Source organism: Protopterus annectens, chromosome 1.part2 (assembly GCF_019279795.1).
Source record: "Protopterus annectens isolate FY-2018-M chromosome 1.part2, PAN1.0, whole genome shotgun sequence".
In the NCBI taxonomy this organism is placed as follows: Eukaryota; Metazoa; Chordata; order Ceratodontiformes; family Protopteridae; genus Protopterus; species Protopterus annectens.
The window spans coordinates 862,014,067-862,028,195 of NC_056727.1; the positions used below are offsets into that span (position 1 = coordinate 862,014,067).

The window sequence follows — 14,129 nt, forward strand, 5'->3', positions numbered from 1 at the left end:
ATGAACAGATGTATGTGATGTAATTCTGTAAGCCAGCACTAAAATTATGTTTTAATACAAGATGAGGCAGAAGTCTCAGAGCAGTCTGTGAAACCTGACAAAGAAGGACCCCCTCACCTACTTCATCTTGCCTTGTTTTAGTAAGTAACTAGGGAATAGTAATTCTTCAGATCACTCAGGAAAATATAGTGAGATTAGTTAAATATTGTTTTATGTAGCTGTCTGAATCTTTTCATCAGTGTTATTTTTAATATTTCCTGTGATTGAAACTCTGGTGTTTATTGTAAATAGATATTTAGTATTTTCATGTTTTTTTATTCTTCTTTTGGCATTTCCCGGTTAGAGGTCGCCACAGCAGATCACCTGTCCGCTCATGATTGGCAGTGGAGTTTTGCAGTGTCGAGTTGCCAGCCCGGCGCCCAGCCTTCCACAGAAGGTACACACACACATGCAGTCAAGCGTAGGGCCAATTTTAGAGTGTCCAATCCACCTACAGCATGTCTTTGGGATGTGGGAGGAAACCGGAGCACCCGGAGGAAACCCATGTGACCACACAGAGAACATGCAGATTCCACACAGAAGGTACCCCAGCAGAGAATCGAACCGGAGAACCTTTTGCTGTGAGGTGGCAATGCTAACTGCTGCACCACCGTGGCCACCCATTTTCATGTTCTTTTATTATTTATTATTAAATATATTTAAACGTTTCAATGTGGCTAGTCTTTTAAAGAATATTTTAAACATTGAGAGTACTTGTATGTATTTGGTGACACTGTAGCTGCTCCTGAAAGCCTTGCCACATTGGTCAAACACTACAATTTGTATTAGTAATAATTCCATTTATATTAGTATTAATTCTACTCAGTATAATTGGGTACCCATGTAAGAGCCTTAGAGTAGCTGGCTTTAGTGTGTTCTGGTGGCAGTACCTACCTTATAGTCTGGACAGAAGGGGGCATAGCTGGTAAATCTGTACCAGCCTTTCCCAGGAGTGTGTGTGTGTGTGTGTGTGTGTGTGTGTGTGTGTGTGTGTGTGTATGTGTGTGTATGTGTGAAAATCAAATATCAAAGGGTGTGTGTGTCAGCTACTTAGAGCAGGGACACAGAGCACTGGTTTCACAGAGAGAGTGGTGGAGGACTTGGCTTGGAACACTCAGCTGGGGACTCAACTCTACAGCTGTATCAGTGGGGAGTCTTATTGGGGGCCTGGAGGGAGAGAGGCAAACTCAGCCCCTGGACTGAGTGTGTTCTCTGTGTGCTCTTCAGGGAGAGCTGCTTCTGGAAATACATTGTGTATCTATTTTTGTTCCAAGTGAACTTCTCTCACCGGTGTCTGTGGTGAGGATTGAGACTCCTTGATCATTGGCCCAGAGGAGGGACGCCACAGGTATAACCATGTGTAGAGTGGAGAAAGGTCCTATACATTTGTCTGTATTATATCCAAGATATTGCCGTACCTAGTAGGATTTTTGGTATTTGTTCCAAATTGTTTTATTAACTAGTTAATATCTGACAAATTTGCTTAATAGAGAGTAGCTAATATCTCCTCATAAGGTATGTACTTTCATTGATTTTTACATCCTAGAGTTCAACCACAAACTCCTCATATCCTGCAGGAAATATAGATAGTGTGGGTTCAATCCCACAATACTATATTTAGTATCACTGACACTGTATTCAGTATCATTGACATTAATTATTGAATGACCAATTTCTAGTCCTCATTTGTTTTCTTGGCTTCTGATTTTTAGATCTTCTTTTACCAAAGCTGAGACATTGCCACCTAACCTATCAAATGTGAAGCAATGAAAGGAAATGTACTTTAAAATTTGCAATATGTAAGTTGGAACCATAAACCACAAGTCTATAATAGTACAGATATCAACATCTTCCAAGTAGAGGAAAACATCTGAATCACCCATGCACACAGCTGCCGTGAAATTTTCCATGGAGAAGGCATACAGGCCAGATTGGGAGTTCCCAGTTATCTAAAAACCTAATACGAGCAGTTAAACATTGAAAGACTTCTAAATCACGAATGGCATTGTTCAAGAAGAATAGATGATAAACTGAGTATATTAAAGAAGGAATGATGACTAAGGCCTTTGCTAACTACGATTAATGAACATGACCTTATCCCATAGGTAATGGACTACTCATAATAGTAAAATAATTCATAAGACAGATGGCAGGCTCTTGTCACAACCTAAGATAAAGGATAACAATGTTTTATTCCCCTGTGTTGGATGATTTCATTGAAGATGCCCCCAGGAGCCTGAGATTCAAGATAACATTACAGAAGAAGAATAAGCTGAGGTGCTGATATTAGCCACAATTCCAAGCCACCTAGAGTTCCAGAGATGTTATTCAGAATGCATATGGGAAGTCCCACAAAGACTTGGCTTGTGTTGAGATAGTATGAAATAAAAAGGTAAGTTATTATAGCGATTATGTACAGACTCTGACATAGATTTTTTTTTTGTTTTGTAGAATGGGAAATTCACTGTGCCATGAAGGTCAAATATTTGTGCCGTGACATGAAAATTGATCTTATCAGTGATGCCATCACTAATTATTGATCTTTAAGTAAAAAGATGCAGTGAATTAAAGAACACCACTAGTATTAAAGATGTAGTACAGTACATTATTACAGGTTTAGATTATGTTAGTAGATTATGTTAGTAAAACAACATCCAAATATTACTATCTCTACAAAGAGTCGTACATAATGAAATGTATCATGGTTAATGCTACTGTACACATGTGCACATGGATCTGACTGGGTATTTTTTTCTTTAACCATCAAACATTAACAAATAGCAAGCAGTAACTTTGTATATTAATTTTATTCACCTTCAAATACAGTTGATTCAGGCACAAAATTAAGAGAAACTACAAAGTTTATTATTGCAGTAGATTATTGTCCCTGTTGAAAGGTTCACTGTCTATGTTGTAATGTAAACTTTCCCATCTTGTTGGGATAGAAGATTCTATCAACAAGGTAAAGTCAGAAGGTCGGCAGTAGTCAGCTGCAGCAACAGGGAGTACCATAGTTATTTGGGCCATCCAGGAGTAATAAGAATAAGTTTGATTTGTCTTGTTTAGCCTGGAAAAGTACTTTCTGTAGCACAGAAGAAATTCTTCATTCACTGAAGTGAAATGGCTTCTGCTTTCCAAGCTGTTCCATTAGGAATTTGAGAGCAAATTTTCTGAATGTAGTTATTAAGGTCTGAAACAATACATTTACTTCTTGTTAGCCCCACTTAATCCTTATGTGGTGAACCTTCTCAAGATGTAACTTCCATTTGTGTTCCCAATATCTACTCAGGAAACCAAACCACTCATTCTTTATCCTTGGAAGAGGCACAGCCAATAAATGAAAGCTGTGTTGAATGGCTCATTCTTAGAGTTGAAGAGTCTGACTGCTTTGCTGTAATGATACTGTTCCTGGAAAAATACAAGAAGAAGCCCATTTTATTATAACAAATGTTGACATATACTGTCACCAGTTTTGTTAGTTAACATAGTCTTCAGCCAGCAAAGAGGGTTATTCACAGTTACCTAAGTCTGCAATGTATTCCTGTACTGACAACTAGAATGGACATTTGGTAGGTATTGATTCTTGGATCTGTTTAGTATTATAGGACAACAGAATAAAAGTTGCAGAAAAACAAAAATGCAGCTCAATATAATGGTATGCAAATAAGGAAGTACAGTCTAATGGATGTGTAATGTAAATAAGGATAGGAGAAACCAGATTGTGATTCATAATCATCAGGCTTGAAGTGGGCATATAATTGCATCTAAGTATAAAGGCAAAGAGCATGCCGAAGGTCAGTACTGCACCGACATGCTAGCAGCAACAGTGGCTTGGTGCTGCAACACCTCATGAACACAACCTGCAGTTTTTCATGTTTGTGACGTGGCTGCATGTGCCACTGAAAGTGGTGTGAGCTAGGATTACTTCCCACCAGTTCACAGACTAACAGGTTCAGAGCTGTCTTTGCGAGCCTAGAGATATCAAATGTATGTTGAGTGATATGAAGTGAACAGACTGGAAATGGAAGAATTTGTGGATAACTTATCCTGTGAATACCAGTGCTGTGTGTAACTTTTACATACTAGCTACTGGGTCCTTCCAGAGACAGACTGGGGGCACACTGTATATACCAGAGATTAGTCTGTTGAAAAGATGTTCCTTGACATTGATGCCACATTTGGAGGAAAACATTCACTTTCCCAGAACACTGTGATTTTGTTCAGCAATCTGCTTTAACTCATTCAAGATTAAAAGATATCAAATGCTTGGGCTGAAGGAGGGTCTCTGTGTTTATCAGTGGCAGTGACTAACATTGAGCAGCTTCCCTGCCCCCCGGAGAGGTGGTTACTGACTTGAAACTGTAGTTTTATTGGCCACTAGGGGTCATTTCCATAACTCCTTCATCTTCCTCTCTTAAAACCTAGTTGCCTCGTGGTTTGAGCGTCTTTTCAGGCTTGTTGGCTGTTGGTGAAGCACCCTCCAAGAGGAAAAAACGCTGAGAGAAGAAGGGAGCCACTTTTGAGATTTTAAGTATTTTTCTCTGTTTATTTGCTAAGTTTTTCTGCATAGCTGCCTAGCTTGAGCATTTTCTGGCTTGTTAAACTTGATTTCTGTATTAGTAGCTGTATTTAGAGCACAACCAAAAGCTGTTTGCTGAATTTCCTGTTTGCACTTAATTTTAAATCGTTTTTTCTTAAAACTTGCATATTTTCTGTCCTTGACCTAGCACTCTTGTGTGGGGTCATTTACTGCACTGTTATAACTTGATATTACTTGTGAACCTCTGCTATCTCTGTAAAAAACAAAAACAAAAAAAAATCTTGCTTTTTTCCCACTTTTCTGAGAGTTAAAAAAGTTCAGTTACAGGCTTGCTGTTCCTGAACTGTTTGAAAGTTTCTGTGAGGCCATTTTTGCTTGGGCTGAAGGAGGGTCTCTGTGTTTATCAGTTGCAGTGACTAACATTGAGCAGCTTCCCTGCCCCCCCGGAGAGGTGGTTACTGACTTGAAACTGTAGTTTTATTGGCCACTAGGGTCATTTCCATAACTCCTTCATCTTCCTCTTAAAACCTAGTTGCCTCGTGGTTTGAGCGTCTTTTCAGGCTTGTTGGCTGTTGGTGAAGCACCCTCCAAGAGGAAAAAACGCTGAGAGAAGAAGGGAGCCACTTTTGAGATTTTAAGTATTTTTTCTCTGTTTATTTGCTAAGTTTTTCTGCATAGCTGCCTAGCTTGAGCATTTTCTGGCTTGTTAAACTTGATTTCTGTATTAGTAGCTGTATTTAGAGCACAACCAAAAGCTGTTTGCTGAATTTCCTGTTTGCACTTAATTTTAAATCGTTTTTTCTTAAAACTTGCATATTTTCTGTCCTTGACCTAGCACTCTTGTGTGGGGTCATTTACTGCACTGTTATAACTTGATATTACTTGTGAACCTCTGCTATCTCTGTAAAAACAAAACAAAAAAAAAAATCTTGCTTTTTCCCACTTTTCTGAGAGTCAAAAAGTCCAGTTACAGGCTTGCTGTTCCTGAACTGTTTGAAAGTTTCTGTGAGGCCATTTTTGCTTGGGCTGAAGGAGGGTCTCTGTGTTTATCAGTGGCAGTGACTAACATTGAGCAGCTTCCTGCCCCCGGAGAGGTGGTTACTGACTTGAAACTGTAGTTTTATTGGCCACTAGGGTCATTTCCATAACTCCTTCATCTTCCTCTTAAAACCTAGTTGCCTCGTGGTTTGAGCGTCTTTTCAGGCTTGTTGGCTGTTGGTGAAGCACCCTCCAAGAGGAAAGAACGCTGAGAGAAGAAGCGGGCCACTTTTGAGATTTTAAGTATGTTTTCTCTGTTTATTTGCTAAGTTTTTCTGCATAGCTGCCTAGCTTGAGCATTTTCTGGCTTGTTAAACTTGATTTCTGTATTAGTAGCTGTATTTAGAGCACAACCAAAAGCTGTTTGCTGAATTTCCTGTTTGCACTTAATTTTAAATCGTTCTTTTCTTAAAACTTGCATATTTTCTGTCCTTGACCTAGCACTCTTGTGTGGGGTCATTTACTGCACTGTTATAACTTGATATTACTTGTGAACCTCTGCTATCTCTGTAAAAAACAAAAACAAAAAAATCTTGCTTTTTTCCCACTTTTCTGAGAGTTAAAAGTTCAGTTACAGGCTTGCTGTTCCTGAACTGTTTGAAAGTTTCTGCGAGGCCATTTTGCTTGGGCTGAAGGAGGGTCTCTGTGTTTATCAGTGGCAGTGACTAACATTGAGCAGCTTCCCTGCCCCCGGAGAGGTGGTTACTGACTTGAAACTGTAGTTTTATTGGCCACTAGGGTCATTTCCATAACTCCTTCATCTTCCTCTCTTAAAACCTAGTTGCCTCGTGGTTTGAGCGTCTTTTCAGGCTTGTTGGCTGTTGGTGAAGCACCTCCAAGAGGAAAAACGCTGAGAGAAGAAGGAGCCACTTTTGAGATTTTAAGTATTTTTCTCTGTTTATTTGCTAAGTTTTTCTGCATAGCTGCCTAGCTTGAGCATTTTCTGGCTTGTTAAACTTGATTTCTGTATTAGTAGCTGTATTTAGAGCACAACCAAAAGCTGTTTGCTGAATTTCCTGTTTGCACTTAATTTTAAATCGTTTTTTCTTAAAACTTGCATATTTTCTGTCCTTGACCTAGCACTCTTGTGTGGGGTCATTTACTGCACTGTTATAACTTGATATTACTTGTGAACCTCTGCTATCTCTGTAAAAAAACAAAAACAAAAAAAAAAATCTTGCTTTTTTCCCACTTTTCTGAGAGTTAAAAAAGTTCAGTTACAGGCTTGCTGTTCCTGAACTGTTTGAAAGTTTCTGTGAGGCCATTTTTGCTTGGGCTGAAGGAGGGTCTCTGTGTTTATCAGTGGCAGTGACTAACATTGAGCAGCTTCCCTGCCCCCCGGAGAGGTGGTTACTGACTTGAAACTGTAGTTTTATTGGCCACTAGGGTCATTTCCATAACTCCTTCATCTTCCTCTCTTAAAACCTAGTTGCCTCGTGGTTTGAGCGTCTTTTCAGGCTTGTTGGCTGTTGGTGAAGCACCCTCCAAGAGGAAAAACGCTGAGAGAAGAAGGGAGCCACTTTTGAGATTTTAAGTATTTTTCTCTGTTTATTTGCTAAGTTTTTCTGCATAGCTGCCTAGCTTGAGCATTTTCTGGCTTGTTAAACTTGATTTCTGTATTAGTAGCTGTATTTAGAGCACAACCAAAAGCTGTTTGCTGAATTTCCTGTTTGCACTTAATTTTAAATCGTTTTTTCTTAAAACTTGCATATTTTCTGTCCTTGACCTAGCACTCTTGTGTGGGGTCATTTACTGCACTGTTATAACTTGATATTACTTGTGAACCTCTGCTATCTCTGTAAAAACAAAACAAAAAAAAAAAAATCTTGCTTTTTTCCCACTTTTCTGAGAGTTAAAAAGTTCAGTTACAGGCTTGCTGTTCCTGAACTGTTTGAAAGTTTCTGTGAGGCCATTTTTGCTTGGGCTGAAGGAGGGTCTCTGTGTTTATCAGTTGCAGTGACTAACATTGAGCAGCTTCCTGCCCCGGAGAGGTGGTTACTGACTTGAAACTGTAGTTTTATTGGCCACTAGGGTCATTTCCATAACTCCTTCATCTTCCTCTCTTAAAACCTAGTTGCCTCGTGGTTTGAGCGTCTTTTCAGGCTTGTTGGCTGTTGGTGAAGCACCTCCAAGAGGAAAAACGCTGAGAGAAGAAGGGAGCCACTTTTGAGATTTTAAGTATTTTTTCTCTGTTTATTTGCTAAGTTTTTCTGCATAGCTGCCTAGCTTGAGCATTTTCTGGCTTGTTAAACTTGATTTCTGTATTAGTAGCTGTATTTAGAGCACAACCAAAAGCTGTTTGCTGAATTTCCTGTTTGCACTTAATTTTAAATCGTTTTTTCTTAAAACTTGCATATTTTCTGTCCTTGACCTAGCACTCTTGTGTGGGGTCATTTACTGCACTGTTATAACTTGATATTACTTGTGAACCTCTGCTATCTCTGTAAAAAACAAAAACAAAAAAAATCTTGCTTTTTTCCCACTTTTCTGAGAGTTAAAAGTTCAGTTACAGGCTTGCTGTTCCTGAACTGTTTGAAAGTTTCTGTGAGGCCATTTTTGCTTGGGCTGAAGGAGGGTCTCTGTGTTTATCAGTGGCAGTGACTAACATTGAGCAGCTTCCTGCCCCCCGGAGAGGTGGTTACTGACTTGAAACTGTAGTTTTATTGGCCACTAGGGGTCATTTCCATAACTCCTTCATTTGTCCTCGGAGGAGTGGTTTAGGGCAGTGACTTGTGGTTTGTTGGCCAATTTGGTTCTTTTCCTGTCTTTTCCAGCCCCTGCTATAAAGCACGCTTTAGCGATTTAGCCCGATTTAACGCGGAGTTGCTACTGTTGCACACTAGGGCAGCCGGTTAAGCAGGTTTAAACTATTCGGCTACCTAAAGTCCACTCTTCAAATTTTCCCTTAAAACTACCTTCCTCGAACTATACTACTGATCTAATCAGCGATCCTATAATTAAAAGATCATCTCTACTTGACTCCAAGTAGACTATTCTCTATCTGTTAAACGTAGCACTTGCTCCTACAGTACTTATTACCTTGATACGGCACTCTTGTCATAGATAGTACCCCAAAAGGCAACCCCCATTTCTCGGTCACCCACGCCCCCGGAATCTTTTTAAAGTTTTTTGTCTATTCCTTCTAGCATGTCGAGGGATCAGTTGCTAGTGTCCTCTCCTGCTCAGCTGGTGAACCTGGGAATATTGAGGCAATGTTACAATTGCCTCATGTACACAGACAACCCTCTCCTCCTCCCACAAAACACAAATACATGCGAGAGATGCAACTACACGGCCAAACTGGAGGCTGAGTCTCAACATAGGACTGGCAAGACCAGTCAGGAGGAGAAGGTTACCACACACACTATAGACCCAGTCTCACATATTACCATTACAACCTCAAATCATACACATAAACACACAAAGACATACTGAGGCTCTGATCAAAAATCTACCAAAACAGCAGAGGCCACCAAAGCAGACACCCAAACAACCACCACCTCAGAACACAACACCTGCAACACATAGACCTCACAGTCAGAGTGTCAAACAGTCACAGCCCTTAAGGCCAAACACAATGCCAGACACACTAGTCATTGGTGACTCCATAGTCAGACACACTGACGCCCCGCCACCAGACTGAGTAAGGAGAAGGTCACAGTAAGCTGCCTGTCGGGCGCTAGAATCCGCCACATAAGCACTCAGGTCTCTCAACAGCAGGTACAAATATGATTCAGTCATTGTCCACGCTGGTGTAAACGACCTGAGACGCCTTGGACTACATGAAAAGAGACATTGAGGAGCTCTCTGATTATGTAGCCCAGACAGGTATGACCCTGGCCTTGAGCAGTATCCTACCTTCACCAAGAATGATGCCACAATACAGAGATAAGATGATCAGCTTTAACAATTGGCTTAAACACTGGTGTCATTCAAAGGGGATCCAGTGTCTGTCTGCCTGGGATGACATGCTGGACAAGCCACGCTGCTTCCAAGGGACGGCTTGCACCTGTCACCCTGATTCCAGATATTGGCAAAGGCTCTTGCCACCCCATAGTGCCTTTTTAGGCAAGGCTCAAATTCTAAACCTACCACCCTAGAACACAAAAAGGAAAAAACTAAGGGTAATGCTGCTCAATGCCAGAAGTCTAAATCTCAAAATGCACGCACTCGAGGCCCTTCTCAGTATGGAGAACATCGATGTCTGTGCTGTGACAGAAACCTGGTTCAAGGCTCCTGAGAGCACCCCGGCGCTATCAGGTTTTACCTCATATCATGCTCCGCCCCAAAATCTGGACAATACCAAGAAAGGAGGGGTATCCATATTCATCAAGGACACCCACACCTCAAGACTGGTGGCAACGCACGATGCATCGGAGACCATCCAGGTGCAATTAACCATAGGCAAGACTGCTCTGCAAATTGTAGCATGTTACAGGCCACCCTCACAAACTCAGGAACCTCACATGGCCTTCCTGAAAACACTAGAGGGGATAAATGTATCACCAAACACCATCATACTAGGTGACTTCAATTACCCTAATATAGACTGGGAACACTACTCAAGCCCAAACACCCTAGCCCAAAAGTTCCTGGAATTCATAAACTCAAATGCCATGGAACAACTAGTCACCATCCCCACAAGAGGAGATAACATACTTGATCTCATCATCACGAACATGGGAGCACAATGTTCAACACCGGAGGTGTACCCCTCACTGGTGAGATCAGACCACAAACTAATCTCGCTGGAGGTCCTCATCCCAACCCCCCCTTGAAAAAAAAAGACCACAGTAAAGAACATCTCCTGAGCCGACTTCACACTTCTAAAGACTAATGTGGTCTCCTTTAAGGCCCCGAGCCGCGGAAAACAGTACTCAAGCCGCTGAATCACTTACAAATGCCTTCTACCAGCACCTGCAGGACTGCATGGATAAGGCAATCCCAAGCAAAACAAAGACTCTTTGTACCAAAGGCAAGCGCCCAGTCTGGTGGACCCCAGCCATAAACAAACTCTACAACAAAAGGAGGAAGCTACTACAAGATAGAGCAAAATCCTTAAAAGGTAAGACACCCTTGATCACTATAAGTAAAAACTAAGAGCTCTCATAAAATCATCCAAAGCAAATTTCGAGAGAAAAATAGCTAAAGACTCAAAAGACAATCATAAGGCCTTCTTTAGCTATGTTAGAAACCTGGGAGGAAACTCCCAGATATGCTCAGAGCTAGTTCAAAATGATGTGAAGATTACTGATCCTACAGACATTGCCAACATACTGGCTGACAGGTTCAGTGCAAACTTCTCCCCCCAAAAGGAGAGATATCTATACCAAACGATTGCAGCCCCCAAACATCTCCAGCGCCCAAGTGAGAACTGCTCTCTCCAAAGCAAAAACACAGCATCCATGGGACCTGATGGTGTCCCCGGCTGTGTGCTCCATGAACTCAATGAGGAATTAAACCCACAGCTAGGACAGCTGTTTAATCAAAGTCTTACCTCTGGATACGCACTCCAGGAGTGGCGCACTGCAACTGTGGTACCACTTCACAAAGGCGGTGCCTCCACCGACCCTGGAAATTACCGCCCATTAGCTTGACAAGCCTTATCTGCAAAGCCATGGAGAGGATCATAATGGACCTCATAAATAAAGACATAGAGAATTTGCAGACTTTGGATCCAACCCAGTTTGGCTTTGTCAAAGGCAGATCATGCCTTTTAAACTTGGTTGACTTTTTCAAACAGTCACCAAAGCCATTGATGAGGGAAAGGCAGTCCATACAGCCTACCTCGATCTGGCTAAGGCCTTCGATACAATACCCCATTCGGGTATCATTGAAAAACTCATCAGCTTAAATGTCAACCCATACATCACAAGATGGGTTGCAAACTGGCTGAGTGACAGAACCCACAGGGTCAGAGCTGCTGGCGCCATGTCAGACTCAAAGCCTGTCACAAGTGGTGTCCCACAGGGCTCAGTCCTGGGCCCACTCTTGTTTGGCATCTACTTTTCCGAAGTACAAGCAAACACAGGAGGGTTATGGCTGACAAAGTTTGCAGATGACTGCAAACTGGGCCATAGTAGAAAACACATCTGACACAGATATCCTTCAGAAGGGTCTCACAGAAACGGATAACTGGTGCCAGAGCCACGGCCTAAAGTTAAATGCCAAAAATGCATAGTCATACCCTTCGGGAAAAACAAGGTTACCCCTAGCTACCAAATAGGTGGCAATCCACTGAGCACAGAAGAAGTTATCAGGGACCTGGGGACCCAGGTTGATAGTAGTCTGTCATTCAACACCCATGTAGCTAAAGTAGTTAGGAAGACCTTCTACATTGCCCACCTTATCATGAAGGGATTCTCATCTAGATCAAGGGAGGTCATAGTCTCCCTTTACTCATCACTCATCAGACCAATGATTGAGTACAATGCCCCATTCGGAATGTATCTGACCCGACACTTGCAGCAGCTGGAGAGGCCACAAAGTTCCTCACCAAAAGGATAAAGGGTCTCAAAATCTGCCCTATGCTGCCCGACTGAAAGAACTCCAGCTCTATTCAGTCGCCACCGCTGCTCAGAGGTGACCTTTGCCTAACATACAAGGCCATGTCAAACCCAGATTTGATGAATATGCTTCACCTCAAAAATCTAGATCCATCAGAGCCACAAGGGCGGAGACTTAAACCTTGACACGGCTATTAATAGGACGTGCTGGAGGGATAGATTCATCACCCAAAGACTCCCTATGCTGTGGAACAAAATCCCGGTACATGTGAGGCAGAGCACTCGCTGGCCTTGTTCAAGAGAAATCTTGACCAATGGATGGGAGATCGCAGATATACCCCAGGGATTACCTCAGTGTCACTGCTCGACAGAGGCACAGCAAAATAATGGGTATAGTTCCCCATACTAAAGGGGTGGCCTAAGCCACAAAACGATGGGCTAGGCTTGTAAATGCCCTCGGGCAGATAGCCTAGTATGAACCTATGAACCTATGAACCTATGAACTCCTTTTCCCCACTCTTTAAATTAACACCTATAGCTCCTAATAGTGTCCAGATATTTTTAGGTTTGTCTTTCTTACACAAAGTGAGTCATCAATTAATAATAGGCAGTATTAGAAAGGGTAAGGTGGGATTAACAAAATGATACTAAGATTGCTAGTCTCAGATGTGCTGTAGTGGAGAAATTAACCAATAATATCCTCTTATTATTCATATTTTCATATTTGCATTCATATTTTCATAACTGAGATATCTATGTACTATTGAGGGGTGTTGAGTGAAATGCCCTGGTGGGAGAAATAAAAGTGCATTGTCACTGTGTACTTACCTACACGGTAGTAGAGGTATTAATAGTTATTTGCTAGTAATTATTAAAATATGAAACATTTCTATATTTTCTTAATATTTTAAAAATTGGGTTACTTACAAACTATTGCGGGACATTGGATGAAACCTTTGAGGTTGATATTTGCATTCTACATTGCATATCTTAAGAGGTATTATTGGTTATTTGTATTGCTAATTATGCAAATAACCATACTTCATATTTATATGCATATCTTAGTATACATACTTATAGAAAGGAACCCTTTGCAGTTATCTGAAAGCATATGTCTGGCTAACCTAAGTAATTGACAAAATACATCTATGTTGTACCGTTTCTAAGATTTGACAGTTTGTTTGTGAATAATTTAAGAAAAATATTCTGGGTTTGTATACCTTATAATATATTATAGTATTGGTATCAAGACTGTGACTCTACTGGTTATTGCAAAGAAGATCTTTTACAGATAGCTTTTACTGTTCATCAAATATTTACATTTTTCTTATATTATGCTTTTTAAGTTGATTTCCCAGAAAATGTTTTGGAATGTAAGGATGTGTGTAGTCTGCTAGAGGTTTGACATTCCACTTCACGTAGGTGTTAATGAGTTAACTCATTGCTGCTTACTATACCATTCCTTTCTTTTCCTGTTTTCGCACTTCCATACCTTCTAATGAACCAATAAGATGCCCAGCTTGAATCCTTTTCTTATCTGCCTACCATCTCCTTTGCTATTTTTCCTTTGGAACATGCAGTCACAGCCTACCAGTATGGGTAAGAGCTTCTGTTGCTTGCTTTCTTTCTCATTAGTGTTCTCATGAGTTATGCCCAATGTGTGATGTGAGACCACTGCTTTACCCTTCTCCATAGACTCTTCCGTCACATTTATGTGCTTCATTTATGACATTGTCTGTCCCACTTGTCTGACCCCCTTAAGTTCAGCAGTCTGCCTAATTGTGCTGTTTTTCACTGCCTCTTATTTAATTTCTATTGGCACTGTTGCGTAATATACCTATGTGACAGCTGATATGTGCCATGTTGATATCTCTGTGAGTCTAGTTCCAAATCTCAATAAATGACTCAAATTTGATTGTGTAGGAAAGGAACTAAACATTTAAAGGTACAGGAACCGTTAAAAAAAAAAAACAAAAAACAAAAAAAAAACACCTGGAGATTTGTCT

The 14,129-nt window shown here is 41.0% G+C and overlaps 1 protein-coding gene across 1 annotated transcript in view; it reads left to right on the forward strand.

Moving 5' to 3' along the window:
• The window catches only part of LOC122792417, a 175,350-nt gene that overhangs the window by 33,010 nt on the left and 128,211 nt on the right, over positions 1 to 14,129 (forward strand). The window contains exon 2 of the mRNA XM_044060206.1: positions 1,752 to 2,431. The gene's annotated coding sequence lies outside the window, so the exon portion shown is untranslated. The remainder of the gene's footprint in view (positions 1 to 1,751; positions 2,432 to 14,129) is intronic.